Source organism: Balaenoptera acutorostrata, chromosome 16 (genome assembly GCF_949987535.1).
Source record: "Balaenoptera acutorostrata chromosome 16, mBalAcu1.1, whole genome shotgun sequence".
Classification (NCBI taxonomy): Eukaryota; Metazoa; Chordata; class Mammalia; order Artiodactyla; family Balaenopteridae; genus Balaenoptera; species Balaenoptera acutorostrata.
The window spans coordinates 58,245,744-58,266,022 of NC_080079.1; the positions used below are offsets into that span (position 1 = coordinate 58,245,744).

Genomic DNA, 20,279 nt, shown 5'->3' on the forward strand with positions numbered 1-20,279 from the left:
TCCCTGGAATTGCTACCCAAATAAACTATAGATCTTCTTTGATCTTCTGTGATGGGGTTACATCCCAGTAAACCCATTGTGAGTTGAAAATATCATAAGACCAAAATGCATTTAATACACCTAACCAACTAGACGCCATAGCTTAGCTTAACCTACCTTAAACGTGCTCAGAACACTTACATTAGCCTACTGTTGGGCAAGATCATCTAATGCAAAGCCTGTTTTATGATAAAGTGTTGAATATCTCATATAATTTATTGAATATTGTACTGAAAGTAAAAAAAAAAACAGAGTAGTTGTTCTGTTCATTGTGGTAAGTGTATCAGTTAGTTGTTTACCCTTGTGATTGGGTGGCTGGCCGGGAGCCGTGGTTTGCTGCCACTGCCCAGCGTCATGAGAGTATCGTTCCGTACATGGCTAGCCCAGGAAAAGATCAAAATTCAAAATCTGAAGTATGGTTTCTACCAAGTATCTATTGCTTTTGTACCATCATAAATTCAAAAAATCGTAAGTTGAACCATGTCAGGTCAGGGACCACCTGTATTCCTCCAAGCCATATGAAATTGCCCTTTTTTTAGGTGAAAAAATGGTTGAATGTCAGTACTTTCATGATTCAGTTTGCACTGAAGTCCCCACTTTGGGTCTGTGTCTGGGGGAACGCAGCCTCACACATGGGGTGTCCAGGTTTATGTTGGTTCCTGTGTGCAAGCCGTGGGAGGGCGGCTGAAGTCATTCCCTGCTCTGGGTTCCAATTCCGGCTCTGCGTCAAAGTAGCTGTGTGGCCTTGGGCAAGCCACTGACCCTCTCTGTGCCTCAGTGAGGATAATCCTGCCTGCACGTCTGCCCTACCTGCCTTGCAGAATGGTTGGAAGGAACAAGGGAGCTCATGGAAGGGGCTATTCATTAAAAGAAATGAGCACAGTGAGAATGTAAGGTACCCTCCTGTGTGGGGCTGCTCCAAGGTGCAGGGTCCCAGCTGTACTCTCTCTGGGTGGAAGGATGCCTGCTCATGGATGACGGAATCCAGACGGTATGTGTCTTTGATGCTACAGGACTGGCTGCCCCAGGCCTCCCGGATGGGAGTGCCTGAACCTGCCTTTGTGCACTTGGGTCTCTTTGGCAGGGAGCACTCAGCAGCTAGCATGAGCTCCTGAGCAGGAATGCTGGGAAAACTCACCCTGGCTGCTGTTAGATCAGAGAAGGGCCACGACGGAACGGATCGCTGCTGAGAGCCTCACATTTGTTTCCCTTGTCCACAAAAAAAGTTGTAATCAGTTTAGCTAGGTGGTGGTTGTGAGGCTTTTAATTTTTAGCTTTTTCCTGAAATGGCACTGGACAGGACAGGGGCATTGCGCTTGCTGGCATTGTGGGTTTTCCTAGCCCCCTCCGTCTTCTTGAACTTCCTAGGGGTTTGTTCTTTCAACTCAGACTGACCTTTCTCAAAGCTTAGAGCCTTCCAGAATGCCCGTGCTGGGGGGAGGCCGATCCACCAGGGACTTTCAGGAAACCTTTGCTCATGCCAGTAAGTGTAGTCGATGGAGTTTATATGGGGAGCTGAGTATACAGGTGTTGGAAGACTTCCAAAGTCAAGCAGGAAACAGAGAGGCAACCAGGAAACCGCAATAGCAGGAAGCTGCTAGCATCCCTAGGGCTGGAGAGACGGTGGCGAGCTGCTTTCCTGGAGCCCAGGATCCAGCAGCACTTGGAGATGTGAGCCCTTTGGAAGGCCTGCTGGCTGGGGCAGGACCACAGAGGGAGGGGCTCTCTGGGGAGGGCAGGAGACCCAGAGGTGTTAGAGCCACTGTGAAGACACCACCCAAAGCAGCAAGAGGTGGGAGAAGCACCCTGGTTTCTCTTCTTCTTCTTACAGGCGTAATAGTCTTCTACCTGGATTCCTATTGGCCAGACCTACTAGAAGGCAGAGGAAGGGAGCCAGGGGAGTATAGAGGAGGAGTCAGGACTGGATCTGAGGGCAAGCAGGCAAACGACTAGCATGGGGGCCTGAGAAAGAGCCTTAGGATAAGATATTTTCATCCTGGGGCCTGTGGATGAGCTTCGAAGTCTGTGCACCTCTAGGAAATGTAGGCACTATTTTTCTATGTATGCTTGTACATTTTGCTGGAGTCAGTATCTTTCTTCAGGTTCTCGGGTTGGTCTGAAACCACCAAAAGATTCAGCATAATCAGTAATCCAACCGTCTTGTCTTACGCTTGGGAAATCCAAGGGCACAGATTAACACCCACAGGTTCCTATTCTCTTGGTACCTATATGTATACATATATCTATATATCTATATCTATTATATATACTCTGCTAACTGGCTGTTGTCCTTCAATTGTCCCAGCTGAGCAAGCCTGTTAGGGAAAGTCCCCTCCCTCTCTGCCCCTCCAGAACCAGCTATGTGTCTCATCAGCCTTCCCGACCTCAAGCACGCGGACACGCTCCTGCAGCCCGTGGCAGCCATGCATCGATCTGCATCCTGGTCCAGGTGCACCACACAGTGTGTGGGGCAGGCAGAGCTGGCACTGGAAATAGAACCCAGTTCTCCTTCATGCAGTCTCCCTCCTTCAGTAAACATGTGCCTTACACCTACCACGTGCCAGGCATTTTGCTAACTAACTCAAGGGGAGACGGTGCTGATCAGGAGAGATGATGTCCCTGCTGTTATGGAGGTAGACATAGAGTCAGAAAGTAAACAGAGCAAAAACTCAAGATAATTCCTGATTGTGATAAAGGCCAAGAAGATAACAGAAAAAGATGATGGGATAGAGTATTGAGAGTGGAGTATGGGAGCTAATTTGATGGGGGAGGCCTCTCCTAGGAGATGTGAAGGATAAGAGGGAGTCAGTTTTCCAAAGTCTGGGGAGAGAGCATGTCTGATGGGGATAAAAGCCAGTGCAAAGGCCCTGGGGTGGGAATGAGGGAAAACAACAACAACAAAAATGGGCCAAATGAGAGCTCCTACCTTAGAGTTTTTGACTTGTCTGACAGGCCCTGCCCTGCCTCATGTAGAATCTTCTTGCTTTAATGGGTGAATGGGCGGCAAAGCACCCCTTCCTTAGCCAAGCCCCGTTCTCAGCAGGGTGTCTGGCAGGTGGCTGAAAGCTGGTGTTCTGCCTCCTGAGACAGTGGCTGAATTTTTCTGTTCTCTGTGAGATGCCAGGAGGATGGAGGATTGCTTCTGTTCAGGCCATCAGTTGCACAAAAGCCCCGAGATCAAAGAGCACGGGCTTAATTTATTTTGTGTATTTTGCAGAGGAAATCATGCTTCCTTGGACTGAAAGCTCTGAAGACTAAAAGCTGAATGGAGAGGGGGAGTTTGGATTAAATGAATGGGCTGGCCGGCTCTGACCCCGTTTCCACCCAGCACAGCAGTGATGGGGGAGGGAATTGCATTTCGGCTCTTTCTTTGTTGGCCACGAGGCCGGTCACTTCTCCAGCCTGCCCTTTCATGGGGGACAGGCCTTCTGTGCTAGTCAGGCTTGCTGGAGGTGTCCTTGAAGGGAGCACATGAGGAGGGGTGGAGGGTCCCAGCATGTAACGGCCTCATGCCCTGCCTGAGTTCATCTTGGTCCCTTTAGGCCTGCCTGATGTTACCCTATCCCCTTAGCAATGAGGGCAAGTATAGATCTAGGTGTGAAGGTCACTGTAATTTTTTTATGAACCCGCAAAGTGTGAATGAATTGGGAGGAAAAAAATTACTAATCCTCTGGCCTGCAAAGAAGCATCAAAACGGGGAATTCTGAGGAGTCCTGGAGTGGGGAGGGCAGGGGGCATTCTGACCCATTGCTGTGACCAGTTAGGGCTGTGATTGCAGTGAGTGGGCAAGACGTGTCCACAAGAGGCTTGGTTCCAGGAGTCCTGGGTTGGCTGCATGTTTCATTAGCTGGGTGACCTGGAGCAGGTTACTTGGTCTCTTTGAGAGGCCTCGGCTTCCTCACTACTAAAATGGGGGTAGTGATACCTGTCTGTCCTCCTTCTCAGGATTGATGTGAGGCTCCAAAGGGATATAGGGCTTGAAAGTGCTGCCAGGCTCATAGTAGGTACTATCTGTTTGCTTAAATGAAAGCATGCACCAATCACTTCAAGAGATCAAAGCTGGGGCTTCCCTGGTGGCACAGTGGTTAAGAATCCGCCTGCCAATGCAGGGCACATGAGTTCGAGCCCTGGTCCAGGAAGATCCCACATGCTGCGGAGCAACTAAGCCCGTGCGCCACAACTACTGAGCCCGCATGTCACAACTACTGAAGCCCGCGTGCCTAGAGCCCGTGCTCCACAGGAGGAGCCACCGCAATGGGCAGCCCGCGCACCGCAAAGAAGAGTAGCCCCGCTCGCTGCAACTAGACAAGGCCCGCATGCAGCAACGAAGACCCAACGCAGCCAAAAATAAATAAATAAAATAAATTAAAAAGATCAAAGCTGGTATATTATTCTAGAACTTTATGACTATATGGAACCAGGGTTAATATGACAGTGACAGGGAGGAAGTTAAGGTGGATGGTTACAAGATAACCACGGAGATCCCCCATCCCAGGGGCTTGGTCAACTCTTTCGGGCACCCTCATTGCAAGATGATGTGTCTTGGGACAGATTGCAGATTGCCCTGCTCACATAGGATGGGTGCCTGTGAAGCACAACTGGGGTGCTAATCCTCTTCATGGATGTCTTGCTCCTCTAGACTGCTTTAGAAAAGTGTTCAGAGGAGGACCATAAAAGAGAATAGAGCCAAGAGTGATGGAAGGCTCTAAACATGGCATTTTGAGTCTGTTCCATGAATTAAGCAATTACATAATTAATCACCAAATGAAGAAGGAAAGGATGGAAGGCATCAAGAGAGAACACGTTCATATGCAGTGATTGCCAGCAAACTCGGATTTTAACATACCCTTATGAACAAGGGATGAAGAATCATCTAAGTTAGGGCTGATTGAAAGAGGTTCAGCACAGCTTTAACACAGAATGAACTAAAACTGGTGAAAACAGCTAAAGATAGCCACAGACCTTTGTAAAACAATAGGCCCAGGGTTAGACGATGAAGAAGATGGGATAGTATCTCTACTCGGGAAAGGTGACAGTGTTAGCAGAGAAACAAAATGGAAAGTGAGCATTTCTGTGCTTTCTCTCTGTCGTCACCTAGAATGACCCTCTTTAGAAGGAAGAAGAGCAAGTCTCTTGTAGGGAACTGGAGAATCGCTTTAAAATGCATTTCTGGGTCCAGGTGGGTTCTGTGGCAGGGTCTTGAAATACAGTGTGGATGTGCTGGGGGAGGGGGGGAGTCTTTTGATTGATCTTTCTTTTTATTATGGGTTGTATTTCCCAGCTCCTCTGCTTGCCTGGTAATTTTCGATTGGATGCCAGACATAGTAAATTTTACCTTGGTGGGTGCTGGATATTTTAGTACTCCTATAAATATTCTTGAGCTTTGTTCTGGGACGTGGTTAAGTGACGTGGAAACAGTTTGCTCCGTTTCGGTTTTGCTTTTAAGCTTTATTAGATGCCTTAATCTAGGACTAATTTTTGTCCCCACTACAGAGGCAATAAGCAGTCTGAGTACCTGTATTAGTTTGCTAGGGCTGCCATAAAATATCACAGATTGGGAGGTTTAACAATGGAAATTTATTTTCTTACAGTTTTGGAGAGACTAGAAGTCCGAGGTCAAGGTGTTGGCAGGCTTGTTTCTCCTGAAGCCTCTCTCCTTGGCTTACAGATGGCTGTCTTCTTGCTGTGTCCTCATGTAGTCATCCCTCTGTCTGTGTTATCTGTATCCTAATCTCCTCTTAAAAGGACTTCAGCCGTATTGGATTAGGGTCTACCCTAATGACCACATTTTGAATAAATTATTCCATTAAAGACCCTGTCTCCAAATACAGCCACGTTCAGAGGCGCAGTGCGGGTGGGGCGGTGGGTGGGTTAGGACTTCAACATAGGAATTTTGAGGGAACCCAGTGCAGCCCCTAACAGTGTTTTTATTTTTGAGCTTTTCTGCTCTGGCTGGTGCGACATGACCTATTCCCAACCCCACGCGAGTTCCAGAAGATGTTCTCTGTGCTCCTTCAGGGTGTTTCTCTCCCCCACCTTGGGTACTGAGTCTCAGTACTTAGCTAAGGACTCAAGGGGGCCCTTCTGCTGGTCTCTGGAGTGTTGTCTTGGCCAGCTGTCTCCTCTCTGGTGCCCTGCCGTGTGAACTCTAGGTGCCTGGGCCTCCCTGGAATCCCAGCTCTGTCTTCTCAACTCAACAAGACCCCTGGGCTCTGCCTGGGCCCCTTTCTCTTGTGCTGTAGCCCAGACACTCCCCAGGCTGGAGGCTGCGGCAGTTGTGGGCCTATCTCGTTTGTTTCGCAGGGATCTCTGTCCTGCCCTATCTGGGCTCCAGTGTCTGCAAACTCTTGTTTCAGGTGTCACGACTGATTTTTTAGTTGTTTCAGGAGAGTGGGTAAATCTACTCCCTGCTACTTCCTTTGGGGAGTCTTTGCATTGTGGGGAGCACTTCTAGTGTTCCAGAACTTCTAGTTGTTTCTAGTATTTCTCGGTGTTAGAAGATGGATTCTGGAATTTCTGTTCTAATGATGTTGTAGCTTATCACTGGGAATAATGTTTGATTGGATTGTTAAGCTGAGTGCTTGTGAGCCCTTGGAGATGCAAGTGGTGGTCACAGGAGCCAGCCTGGTCACCATACAGACAGGTCAAGCTGGACCCACCAGTTATTAAGGAACCAATGTCAACATGTAGGGCTTCCTTCACCTTAAGTCATGGCTGTGAGTTTTTACTACATACCAGGATTTTCTTTGTGCCAGGTTTTGTCTTTATAGCAACCCTGTCAGACAGGTGCCGGCATCCCTGTTTTCCAGATGAGGAAACTGCAGGGTGATGAAGGACATTTCTCAAATCTAAGGTTTGAACTCAGTTCTGCTGGCCCTTAAACGAGATGCTATATTGCCCAACATCTTCATCAGCATCTTGATTAGGGAGGATCCAAGAGCTGGAACTTCAACCCAAATCAGCAAAATAAAAACAGATCAGATGCAAGATGAAGGCTCCTTCTTTGCCCCTGCATTGAGATAAGAAAACATCCCCAGAAGCAGATGGCGACTAAATACTTATTCCAGGAAAAGACCTCATTTTTAGAAGGGAACTTAGAGATTATTCAGTCCCCAACTTATAGCTAGGGTTAGCAGTGGCCGGTGGCCAATAGCTTTTGTGGCGGTGTCACTCTCATGGTATGGTGGTGTCACACCAGCTTCCCTGGCAGGACTTCCTCTTGATGGCCCCAGTCTTCATTGTGTGAAGGGGCTTTTCGTGTAATGAGTGTGCATTTCTTAAGTGTATAATTATCCCAGTAGCTGGAAGGATACAACCTTCTAGATTATAAATAAATCATCGCCTCCTCATCACTGTCAAAATGTCTTTGATGCTCCGGGACTTCCCTGGTGGCGCAGTGGTTGAGAATCCGCCTGCCAGTGCAGGGGACACGGGTTCGAGCCCTGGTCCGGGAAGATCCCACATGCCGCGGAGCAACTAAGCCCATGTGCCACAATGCTGAGCCTGCGCTCTAGAGCCCATGAGCCACAACCACTGAGCCCACGAGCCGCAACTACTGAAGCCCGCGTGCCCAGAACCTGTGCACCGCAACGAAGAGTAGCCCCCGCTCGCCATAACTAAAGAAAGCCTGTGTGCAGCAGTGAAGACCCAGTGCAACCAAAAATAAATAATTAATTAAAAAAAATCTTTCATGCTCCAATTAAATTAACCCATTTACTTTATTCTCTAAGAAACTTTTCTAAAAGTTTACCCTCGTGACTCCATCTAGAGAAGAACCGTGGTTAGATGTCAACTGTTTGCTCTCCTAGGCGCCCGCCTCACTCTCTCCTTTGAGTGTGACTCCCTCCGTGTGATCCTGGCGCCTGATCGGGGGTCCCGTGTTTGGTCTGGGTGACTGCACGAGGCATGAGCAGCCTTACCCCATTGGGTGGGGGACCCAGACTGAACCAGGGTTGGGGGTAGGCAGGGAGAAAATCAGAATCTGGTAACTTCCTCCTTCCAGCGGCCAGGTAGGGAGAGGTAGGGGAGGGCAGAGTCTTGCTGAATTTTGTTAAAAGAGCACTTTGCTCTCTTGGAATGCCAGCTCATGTCCAGAGCACCAAGCAAATATAGGATCTGTGCTTTTATTTTCACTACTATTAGCAAAGTTTTGGTGGGAAGGAGACATACATTAAGTGGGGTGTTTGGTCAGAGTCAGGGGTGTTCCACCGAAAATACGTGTTAGGCCTAGTTGCCTGTGGTGAAAAGATTTGTGAATTTCAAAAAAAAAAAATTTTTTTTTGTGAAAGTACACAAACTTTTGTTGACTGCAGGTTTGTCATTGAGCTATATGCCCTGGGAAGAAAAAAAGCAAGCACACAGGTCTCTGGAAATACAGGTGCCCCGACACGGCGATGGCTGGCAGCCTTGCCCATAAGGAGGAGGGGCAGTCACTAAAATATGTGGTCCACATGCTGCAGAGACTGCCCACACCTGGGCAGGTGAGCGCCTGGCCTCTGTTTGAATAGACCCAGAGTGGAACCCAGTTCATTCGCCATGTCTTCTGGAAGCCGTCTGTGTGCCCCAGGCTGGAGGTGAGCTTCCTTCCTCTGAACTGCAGTTGTCCTTCACCCATATCTCTGCTGTTAGGGCTCTGGTCACTTTCTGCCTGGGTTTGAGTTACATACCTTCTTACCCCCTTATCTGGTCTGCACCCTCCTTTGAGGGCCGGGCACAGGACTAGGTCATCTTTGTGACCCCTTCAGGGCTGTGCACGTAGCAGATGCCACCTCTCGCTGGTGGGACAGAGCGCCTTCAGGGTCCAGTGGTTCCTTTTTTTTTTTAATCTGCCTAATGTCCAGCCAGTGTATTGCCCAGGGTGAAAAATAAGAGGATGATTCTTCCCTGTTTGATTCTGGGGTGCCTCTGGGTCAGGCAGCCCTTGTATTTCAGGGGCCCAGGGCTGATGCGGAGTGGCGTCAGCTGGGATTTGGGCTAAGCCAGTGAGGGTTTGGGTCTGCTGCGTTAGCTGGCTTTTTGTCATGGGTCTCATGTGCCTCCTTCCCTCCCCTGGACTCAGGACAGTGTGACCCTTTGTGTGGATCTTAGGTAGGACATGACTGGTGAATCTCTGAAATTTCTAAGATCTATTAGAGGCAGTGCATCCTCTTACTAATAGGATGTCTTAAAGTTGGAAAAAAAAAAAAAGGCTTTTTATAATAATAAAATTACATGTTTATGATATAAAACTCAAAAAATAAAGAAATTATAAAGAGAAAGCAATCTCGTGTAATTCTGCAATGCAGTGATCATATTTGGGTGTATTTTATTATTATAATGAAGTATTCTGAAAACATGATCGGATCATACTGTATGTAAAGCTTTAAAATATTACTTAAAATATAAGTAACATATATGGTAAACATTCAAATGATTCATGAAGATATAAAATGAAAAGTAAAAGTTTTCTGCCCACCCATCCATCCTAATCCCTGAAATTTCTCTCCAGAGGTATCTACTCTTCAAAGATTATTTTGTATCCCTCCATATGGTGGGGGGAAGGGATGTGGAAAAAGAAATGCATATACTAGCTTTTATAATCACCAGTAGTTAAGGCTTATTTGTTACTTTCTAAACCTAGAAATACATAACGAGCATTTCCTCCTGTTGCTACTGATATTTCAAAAATATTTTAAATGACACCACCACAGTCTATCATGAAGATGTCCCATCTCTAGTCTCTGTGGGACATTTAGTTTCTTTCCAGTTTATGTTATTAAAAGTAACGCTTTAAAATAAAAACATCTTTGCATATAATTTTGCTTTCCCCCCAGCTTATTTTTTTAGGACAGATTTCCAGAAATGGATTTATTACAGCAAAGGACAGAAACTTCTATGGCTGTTGATAGATACTGTCAAATTATGATACATTTTTTCTATAGAAATAGGACCATTTTTCTCGCCCATAAATTCTTTTTGATGTTTCGAAGATTAAAAAAGTAAGGCCTGAACACCTGCTGTTTATAAAAAATTCAAACACAGAAGTATTTGCAGTGAAAAGTAAAAGGCGCCCCTCCCTCCTCAACCTCCCATATCTACTCAGAAATAAGCCCTGATAGAGCCAAACTGGGAATTGGAGAGACCTGAATTTGAGTTTGGATGTTGCTGCTCATTAGCTGTGTGATGGTGGATTAATTATGCACTCGCTGGGCCGTGGTTTCCTCATCTGTAAAATGGGTGTGCCAACAATCGCCTTGTCGGATAGTGTGAGGAGGAAATGGGTGTGTGCAGAGGTAACCACTGGCCCGGGGTAGCCACTATTATCATTATCGTCTTTGTTGAATGACTGATTGCTGGTCTCTGTGTGATGTATAATCCACGGACTCAGTCTGAAATTGTGCTGAACAGCAATCTGCTCGTTCTGATGAGTGCTGGCCCTTCTCCGCAAGAAAGCGTTTAAATCTGAGCTGACGGGAATCACAATGCTGTGAGCTCCCCAAGTAGGAGACAGTGTTTCCAGCGGCTTGGGGAGCTGCATCTATTCCACTGAGCTTTGGTTTGTGTCCTAGTGTGGTTCTCCAGGCCCTTTGAGTAGCAGGAAATCATCACCCCATTATTAGGATGGACACCCTGCATTACTATTCCTGAGAAATCTGACATTAGGAAGAGAAGAGTCAGGCAAGAGAAGTCCCAGCTTAGCTGGGCACTCACTGAGTGTCCCCTTGAAGTGTCAGCTTGCTCAAAATTGTAGGCATGATACCGTAAACCCTGCTATTTATATGGTACTAAACTCTGCACATATCTTTAGTAACACTAAGCCTTGGGTTGTTTTAACAGCATCTCTAATTATAACCTTTTTTAACATTTACCACGCTGCCGCGCCATCCTGATTCAAGTGTCATGGTGAGCAAGGCAGTTTGCACCCAGTGGCGGCACTGCGGATGAGAAGGTGCCACTAAAGCTGACCTTCCAGGAAAAGAAGGTTGAGCCACGACTTAGAAGGCTGAGGACCCAATAGACCACTGTCCTGGATCCCAGGACCCAGAACATCCCATGTGGTCCTCAGGCTGCACTTGAGAGATGAAAGAGCGAGGGTCCGGTGTGATTCTGGGGGAAGCCACAGGAAGGCATTTTCTTGTAACGGTGTTTCCGTTTCATTGGCCTCAGCAACATTTTGTCGACCTGACCAACACCTACTCTGAGTGGGCCTGGAAGAGGGGTGTGTGGGCTCTGTGAGAGCTCTGTCAGCAGGTGGGAACATGACATTATTCCATCTGTTGCTTAGACATTTATTGAGCATCTTCTGTGGGAGAAACCAAGGTGGTAATATTAATGGCCAGCCACTGAATACTAAGAGGGTGTGGGCACTGGTGCAGACTGGGTTCTCTGGAGATGGACCCGAGTTTGGGCACAGGATGTTTATTAGGGGTCAACCCCTGTGAAAGGAGGGGCAGAGGCAGGAGTGGCCACAGGGACAAGAAGAGGGCTGGTACAGGCTCCAGCAAGCCTCGGCCAGCCCAGCAGGGTTCTCAGAGAGTGAATATTGCCCAATAGAGTTGGTCCTTTTGGGCCAGAAGGGCTGGTCCTGTATCCCCCCACCTCACCAGATGCTGACGGTCCCAGGAAGGGTGTGATCTTGGGTGAAGCTACTCCCTGCATCCGAGGCTGACCCTGACGGAGCCGACAGCTAGAGGCTGTCTGCTGACCCCCCTCCCTGGAGCTGGGCAACGCATCCTTCCTTGGCGGGGTATGGGACCAGGGCATCCCACAGGCAGGCACAGCTGAGGACGGAGCTGGGGCTCCACCTGTACCCTGAAGGACACCTTGGGCTTTGGCTATCATGGAGGAACAGGGAGAGCTTCCGGGGAGGCAGAATGGTGTGGGCAAAGGCATGGAGGTAGGAAAACAGCACATCTCAAGCCAGAGTCAGTATGAAAATCATTGCAGCTTGGGCATCTAGGTAGAGACCTGTCATCATTGAGAAGTGGCCCAGGGGGCCACATCTTGTGTGTGACCTTCCTAATTGTTTGCTCTCTAGTGAGACTCTGAAGCCTGTTATTCCCATCACCTTTACGGGATGTGTCTTTCCAAGTGCCCCGGGATGGCCTTGGCTCCGTGTCCTCCAGCCTGTTCACTTGGGCGACTGGGGAGATTATCTGCTTCTTCCTGCGCAGAGCCTGGATTTTCAGGGCTCAGACTTGATGAAAGTGGAGGTCGACTTCTGGGCAGTGGACCAGGGCCTTGAGCATCTCCTTGACCTGGCAGCTGGTTTTGGTTCACCGCTCTTCTGAGGTGAGTGTGGGGGATCCCGGTAAAGCACCCCACCTTCCAAGTGTGCAGGGGCTGCCCTCGCCCTCTGACCGGCATCTAGGAGAAGCCGCCAGCCAGGCGATCGTATTTGCTGGGCATCTCATAACCCCCGCAGATGAAGAAAGACTGGTCCTTGGCCTGATGGCTTGGTGGTTTTGATTCCTGAGACAGCTCTGGAGCCGAGGGTATTTTGGTAGGTGGTGACTCTGTTCAGCTTCACTGGTGGTCTGGGCATTTCCTGAGCCGGGCTCTCGAGGCATTAGGGGCTGTAAGGAAAGAGCATGGGGACAGACGCCTCATCCCTTGAGACAGCTTCCCCGGGCCCAGCCAGCTCCTTCCCGGCACCTGCCTTCCTGCTCAACATCCTCTTCTTTCCCTGTTCCTCTCCCAGCCTCCCGCCTTCCCCTGGCTCTCTAGCCCATGCTGCCACTTGGCCAGTGAGGTCCACACCTTGAGTCCTTGTTGCATGAAGTTGGATTTCCATTCGAGTGTCCTCAGAGGCCCTGGCTTGGGTGCCGTCGTGGTATTTTGGGATTTGACAAAGGAGGGGAGATGGAGTGGCCTGGTGGCCCGTTTGTGGTTAACTTCCCTCCTCCTTGATTGATGACCGCAGTGGCATGTGTGGACAGCAAGCAGGTCCCCAGTGCAGCCCCGTGGGATTGAGTTTCCTGAGTTATTCCATATCGGCCGTCAGGAAGCCAGACCGCTGGCTGCTAAGTATGCCAGCTTGTACCTGCATGGTGTTTGGGTTTCAGCCCCTCCCTCGCTCCCTCCGCTAAGTGCTGAGTTCTCGTAGGAGATGTTGCATAGCTAAAATAACTACTCTACAAGTATAGTGATAGAAGTGTCTGAAGGTAAAGTTGATTAGAAATTTTCATTGAAGGATCTTGTTGAAATTGGTCCTTCATTGATTTTTTTTTTTTCTGATCTACAAATGAACTGTAGGGACCTTGATATATTTTAAATTTTCCATATGTACTTGCATCGTGTGTGAGTGTGTGTGTGTGTGAGAGAGAGAGAGAATTTTTCTATGGAAGATCCTGAATGGGTGTTTCCCTTGAAACACGGCTCAGCTAACCCATAGGGCCTGCATCAGCTCAGCGCACAAGATATTCTTCGAGCTCGCCTTGATAGAACTCTGAGATACTCGCCACATTTTTTTTTTTCCTGTGGTTTTGTTCTGGACCTGAGCAAAGCTTGTTTTCTGTGTCTAAATACTGCTGGGTGGTTTTTGCTTTTAGGATTCTGCATTCTGGGCCTGTTTAAGGCAAGCCTTGGGCATCTCATAGGTGTTCCTGCAGCTGCAGTTGTGTTGCTATAGAAACCCAATCTCATGACTTGCCATGGGGCCTTTTTAGTTCTCCATGTGCTGTCCCTGACCTGGGAATAACGGTCATGGTGACCTCTTTGCTCCTGGCCTGAGTTGGGAATTCCCTGTGCCAACCAGCAAGGCTTTTCAAGGCGCCGAGCATGGTGACCACCATGGGGAGTCAGGAACTCTCGGGGGGTGTTTTTCCCCTTGCTCAGAGGCAGTCTTCACCTTCGGACAAGACGCCCAGCTGCTCCGTCAGGCTCAGCAGCGCTCACGGGGGCAGGGAGCCCTTGTGCCTTTGGGGCTTCCTGGGAAGCCTGCAGGATAACCTGTGGGGTGGTTGGGAACACGGGCTGATAACCACCCTAGGGACAGCGTCCCCCTCGTAGCATGGAGACGACCAAGGCATATCACGTGGCATTTCATATCTCACGAACCAGCTGATAGGGTAGTGAATATAACTGCCATGTGTCAAATTAAGGTGGCTTCAAGTCAGCTAACAGGTGCCGTTTCATTAGTAATTCCCATCAGAGGCGTTAGTTACTATCTAAGGGTATAGCGGCTTGGCCACCTACATCACACTTCATCTGGCTGCCTGAAGCTTTGAAGGAGAGAAGGGAAAGGTCTCTTCCCTGCAGCTCATCCTTGGAGAATTTACTTCGGTGAAACACTGGGTGATTCTCAGGACTGAGTCTTTCCCCAGAGCAGGAGGAGTCTGGACAAGTCACCACAGCAGTTCCTCAGGTGGGAAAGTCTCAGCCCTATTAAGCAAGCTGCTACTATGTGCTTGTCACCTTTCTAAATTATATCCTTGTATTCTCAGAACAGCCAACTGTGCTGGTCCCATTTCTCAGATGAGGAAATTGAGGCTCAGAGAGGTTAAATGGATCATCAGCGTTCACCCAGCCAGGAAGTGGCACAGCTAAGATTTGACTCTGGTCTCTGGTTCCAAACCCCGATCCCTTCAGTTCCACCTTGGAGCCAGTGCAGGGCCAGGCAGACCTGATTCCGTGTGAACTGAGGTCTCCGTATTTCCCGAGGGCTGTCATGCTCTCTGATGGGCAGGTATCTTACCCTGTCCTCTGGCTCCCAGGAAGCCCCGCCTAGACGAACTCCCCTATGAAGAATTTTCCAAGCCACAATCACCACTCATAAGTGGCTCTGAAAATGCCCACCAGGGGTTTAGTGATGGGTCTGAAGGAAGTAAGTGTCTTTGGTGGATTCTGTGGATGCAGGGGCTTCAAGACCAAGAGGAACAGAGCCCCTGCCAGCAGGAGCATCCCAGGAGCCTGCTGGGACCACTGAGAAGACCTTTCCCTTGGGAAAACATGCGTTATGGAGGCAGTCTGGCCCCTCAGTGGGGGGGACTGGTGGCCCCCAGGGCTTTTTCTCTTGCCTGGTTGCCCTTCTGTCTGTGTGTATCCATCCACTCCTGGATCCTGGGTGACCCTGGCCTGTCACCATGGCATCCGTGTCGCTGGGCAAACACATCTGCTGAAAACCAAACATGTTAGGAAGGAGTGTCCTCCCTACACCTTGGCCACCTGTGCAGAGTGAGCCCCCCTGCCCAGCCAGGACGGGAGGAGGGGACAATGACGGGGTAGACAGCAGGTGTCAGACACGTAGGGAAATGGGTTCAGATTCACACTGGACAGGATCTGGAGCCCCAGGTACAGAGGTCGAATGTGCTGCTTCCCGTTGCCACCTGCCCTGCCTCTGGCTTGGGGAGGGAAGGGGGGAGGGAACCAGCCACTCACAGTGCTGAGTCAGTGCCTGCGTGGGCGGGGGTGGTGGTGGTGGTGGTGGTGGATGAAGATAAAAACTGCCAGTGACACTCCTTAGGGAGCATTGCCATGTGCCAGGCTCCAGGAGAAACCCTTTATGTACTCTCTCTTGCTGGTCCTCATAAGTAGCCCTGGGAGGCCAGTGCCCATTGTACAGTTGAGGAAACAGACGCGCTGAGCCATTAAGCCACTTGCCCAGGGTCTTATGGCTAGTAAAGTGGCAGATCCAGAAGGCCAGGCCAGGCTCATCTGACTTTAACCCTGGGTCCCCCTGGGTGGTCAGGGCTGGAAGGACCACTTAGGAGCTGGGGCAAGAGAGGGCTAACGAGTGGAGTGCAGACAGCCCAGCTGGGACGGTGCAAGGACCAGTGGGGCAGCAGTGACAGCCAGCGATGGAGGTGGGGAGGTGGCACAGGTCCAGGTGGTGAGGGGAATTGGGGGGGGGGGCCCTGGGACCGGGAACCCAGGACAGGTGTTCCTGCCCTTGAATGTTCGCTTGGCTTACCTCCTGGGTCTGGGTCTGGGGAATTCAGTCCTTGGGGCGGCTGCTGTAGCCTGGGAGTGGGTGGGGCCCAGAGTGCAGGTTGAACGGGGCACGGCGGGTGGCAAAGAGGAATGGCCTTGGGTGGCTAGAGCCACGTCTTGACCCCATGGGCAAGGACGCAGCTCAGAGCAAATGGTCCTTTCCAGTCTCCTGGGGGGTCTCTTTCCTGACACCCCAGCCCCCTTTAAGAGCTGTGAGTGGCCAAGCCATCTCCACTGCTGGCTCCTCGAGCAGAGGGGGCTCCCCCAGCAGAACCCCCAGCTGTTCTGAAGCCGCCTTATGCTGTTGTGGCCTTGATGGAGTGACTGGGCCCTCGCCACCCTCACTCTGCCAACTGGGGACCCTATCTTTGTATGCGAGACAGACCAACCCTTCCATTTATAGCCACCAAATAAGCAGATCAACCTGTCCTAGATCATCAGAAGGGGCCACCTGGCTGGTGGGCTATGTGGTGAGTCTTCAGGGCCGCCACGTGGCTAATAGGTGGAGAGAGGAGAGTTTGGAAAGCCTCTTGTTGACGTTCACGCTTCATTTCTTCCCATTGTGTTTTTGGTCAACAGAAGGATTAAAAATACCACTTAGAAAAAAATGCTGTTCACTGGATGTGACCCTGGGGGGCTCTTTGTATTATATTTGCTTGCTTCCCAGCTGACACAGTGTGCTCAATTCTAAACAGCCCTAGGAAGAAGCCGAACAGAAGACTTCAGGTGTCCCCCTCCCTGGTTGGGTCTTACTTCCTTTGTCAAGACCCAAGGGCTCCTTGGCCAAAGCCTGTGATAATTCATCGGGTTCCCCCCTTGGTACCCCCAGTGTATCCAGTGTATCACCTGGAGACATTCTGTTTATGATACTTCTTCTCTACTCTCACTCCAACTCCTCCATGGTTCCCTATTACCTACAGGGTAAAATTCAGACTCTTGGCTTGGCGTCCAAGACCTGGCCTCGGCCCACTTTTCCAGCTTCATAACCCTGCTCTCCTAAGCCACCTTGAGATATTCAGGGCTCCCCATGTCTCTAGTTAGGGGGGCTGCCTCTTTGAATTTTGACTTCTGCTGGAATTCTCTTTCATGTCCTCTTTGCCTGTTCCGATCCTGCTCACCCTGCAAAAGCCAGTTCACATGCAATCTCCTGGGATTCCTCCAGTCTTGGAATGATCTCACTTTTTTTTTTTTTTCTGGACCTTTAGAGCAATTCTGTCTAAACACTTTCATTTGGCAGTTAATCATGTTCTGCCTGGCAGTATCTTCCCCACTATTATCTCAAAGAGTTATTTAAATATTTCATCAGCATTTAAATCTTCATATTTGTCCTGCCGCCTCAACTGGACTGAATCTTGTTGGAGGGTGAAGAGAAGGTTGTAGGCTTCTCCAGCAGGCAGCCGGGTGTGGCAGTCGCCCCGCACAGATTCCACAGCCTCCTGTGTTTCATCCTTGCTCTGCCTCTTACTAACCATAGGACCTTAGGAAAGTTTTAACTTCTTTATGCCTCAGTTTCCCCACCTATAAAATGTGGCTAAAAATCACACCTACCTCAAAGAGTTTGTAAGGATTCAAAAAGGCAAAAAAGAGCTTAGAACAGGGCATGGTAGTGTCTGCTGAGATCTTTTGTGTGCCTACTTCTCCTCCACCCAGCCCCAGCCCACTGCCATGGACATAGTTGGACAGGCCAGATTTGCTTATTTGTTTTATTTGGTGTCTTGTCATTTATACAGATGAGAAGACTTCAGCCCAGAGAGGGTAGGAGGGTTTCTTAAGGTCACACAGCAGGAAGGTGGTGGAGAGCCTAAGGTGGCAGGACTGAGACTCCAGTGCTTCCAGGGCCCCAAGGTCTTGCTTTGCATATGCTGCCCCATTGAGGGGCTTTACTTTACAAGGGGCACTGAGAAAAAGCTGCTATTTTATGCTTGAACACCCTTCCCCTGGAGCAGATGGACGGGGGTTGGCAGGGATACCACTGCCCTGCAGGACTCCAGGGGGAATCATTCACATCATATTCTATGGGAATGGCCTCCCCTTGAGGTGTACAAAGAGGCCCTGGGATGGGAAGTTTCCGACAACCCTCTCATCATACTCCTGGGCATGGTGATAGAGCCTGAGGCCTCCTGCAGCTGGAAGACACAAAGGCATCAGAGCCTAGAGGTGCCATTCATCCCACTTGAACAGGTTAAATCCTCTGAAGGTAGGCATGGCTGCCCTTTCCTATATACTGCCCATCCTTCTGTCCCCTGGCTATTTTCTGAAAGACCCCTCAGGGCTTGGGGAGGCATTTCAAGGTGGTGAGCTATTCCCAAACACCTTCCCTCCCTGCTTTGTGCCAGGGGAGAGATCAGAGGCTGGCTGGGACATGTGGTGTGATGAGATGCACAGGTGTTCCCAGATGGATATTCCCCTTCCTGCTCCCCCAGCACCACCCCTAGCCCAGGAGGGAATGAGGTGAGGGGGTTCAGAAATGGCAACATCTGAGCCAGGCCTTGAAAGTATTTTCCAGGCTGCTTTTCAAATGGAGCCAAAGGTGCTAACTTTCAGATAGATTTGTGATAAAGCAATACAGTAAAATATAATGAGATTCGTGATAGAATCTAGGTGGTGAGTATTCAGGTGTTCTCTGTAAAATTCTTTCAACCTTGTTGTGTGTTTGAAAATTTTTTTATAATAACACATTGTGGGGAGAAGGAGTGAGGACTTTGTAGCTGACTGTCCGAGTAGCCAATCCCTGCTCTGCTCCTTTCCAGCTCTGTGGCCTTGGGCAAGTTACTTAACCTCTCTGAGCCTCTTTCCTCATTTGTAAAAATGAGGCTAATCAAAGAACATATTTTAGGGTGGTAAGATAGTGCATTTGAAGTACTTTTTAGGCAAAGACTTGGGACAGTGACTGATGCACTTAATATCCAACCGATAAATATCAGCCATTATTATTATTATCGATGAGACAGCTTTGTTTGGATGGGCTCTTAGAAGAGGACTTTGAATTAGGCAATTAGAAGGTTATTAGTAACCCGAAAGAATAATTCTAGGAACATGGTGGGGTGGGGAAGAGAAGCCAGAGAAGGGGTTTCAACAGAGAGGAAGGCGGTGGAGAAGTCAAGGCAATAAGTAGAGTCCTCTCTTGCAGAAGGCTTGTTAGAAATTGGAGAGCGAGCTGGGGTGAGAGCTTGAGAGGAACAGGAATTTGGGGGACAGAGCTGACTTGTTTGTGGGCCCAAGGAGGAGAGAAAAAGGACAGGAGGGAAGGGAAGTTATAGATGTGCTGCCTTGCTCCTCAAAGTGTGGTTCCGAGGACCAGCAGTAGCCGCGTCACCTATGAGGTTGTTAGAAAAGCAGAATGCTTGTGCCCGTTAGAGAAGCTCTGAGCTGGACCACACTGTGGAACTGCAGGGTGGGAAGGGCGTGGCTAGGCTCCGGCAGGATGCTCAGATGCTCAGCCTCACATCCTGAGTCAGGAGGCAGAGTCAAATGGTCCAGACAGGCATTTTGTCACCTTTCCCTGGGGTTAGGGAACCTCAGATGGGTCACCCGGAAGTGGTCTGTTGCTCTTTCTCTTGTCAGTCTGCTCTGACAGAAGTGGTGTCTTGGAGGAGCCACGGGGCCAGTGCTCCTTGCACTGTGCAGTAATAAAGCAGGGGACATCTAGCCGATGGACTTGACACTCTACACTTCTAGGGGAGTTTTGGAACATCTAATCCAGGGAACACTTCCAGGGTTTGTGCCATCTTCCAGGGTGTCTACGTTTTAAAAATTAGATGCCAACAGGGAAATTGAATGTCCATATGAAGGTATAGATTTCTAGCTTCTCTTGAAAAAAATCAACTCATCTGGCCACATGGGACCTGACAGTGATCTGGATCTGAGTGGCAGCTGCCTCCTTGGCCTGGGATGTGGTCTCTAGGTCGCCATCGTCCCTGCTGACCCTTTCAGTCCTGTGTCTCCAGCCTAACCCTTTAAAGCATTTGAGTTTGTCACCCCTGGTGTCATACAGCCTCTTACTTTTAGGAAATGGCTGGTGGCCAGCCAGGTTAAGGGACATGCCCAAGGTCACCCGTTTTGTCCACAGAGCACGGTCCTGGATCCCAGTGCAGGTCTCTTGCCTCTGTATCTTGTAGCCCCTCCCTCTGTGGGTTTCTAGGCCCTGCCACCAGAAGCCCCATTCAATCTTTTTTTTTAAATTTATTTTTATTAATTTATTTTTGGCTGCATTGGGTCTTTGTTGCTGCGTGCAGGCTTTCTCTAGTTGCGTCGAGCGGGGGCTACTCTTTGTTGCAGTGCGCCGACTTCTCATTGCAGTGGCTTCTCTTGTTGTGGAGCACGGACTCTAG

The 20,279-nt window shown here is 49.4% G+C and overlaps 1 protein-coding gene across 14 annotated transcripts in view; it reads left to right on the forward strand.

Annotated features, from left to right (window-relative positions):
* KCNMA1 (potassium calcium-activated channel subfamily M alpha 1) overlaps positions 1–20,279 on the forward strand; it is a 751,659-nt gene that overhangs the window by 170,642 nt on the left and 560,738 nt on the right. The gene's annotated exons all lie outside the window — the stretch shown is intronic.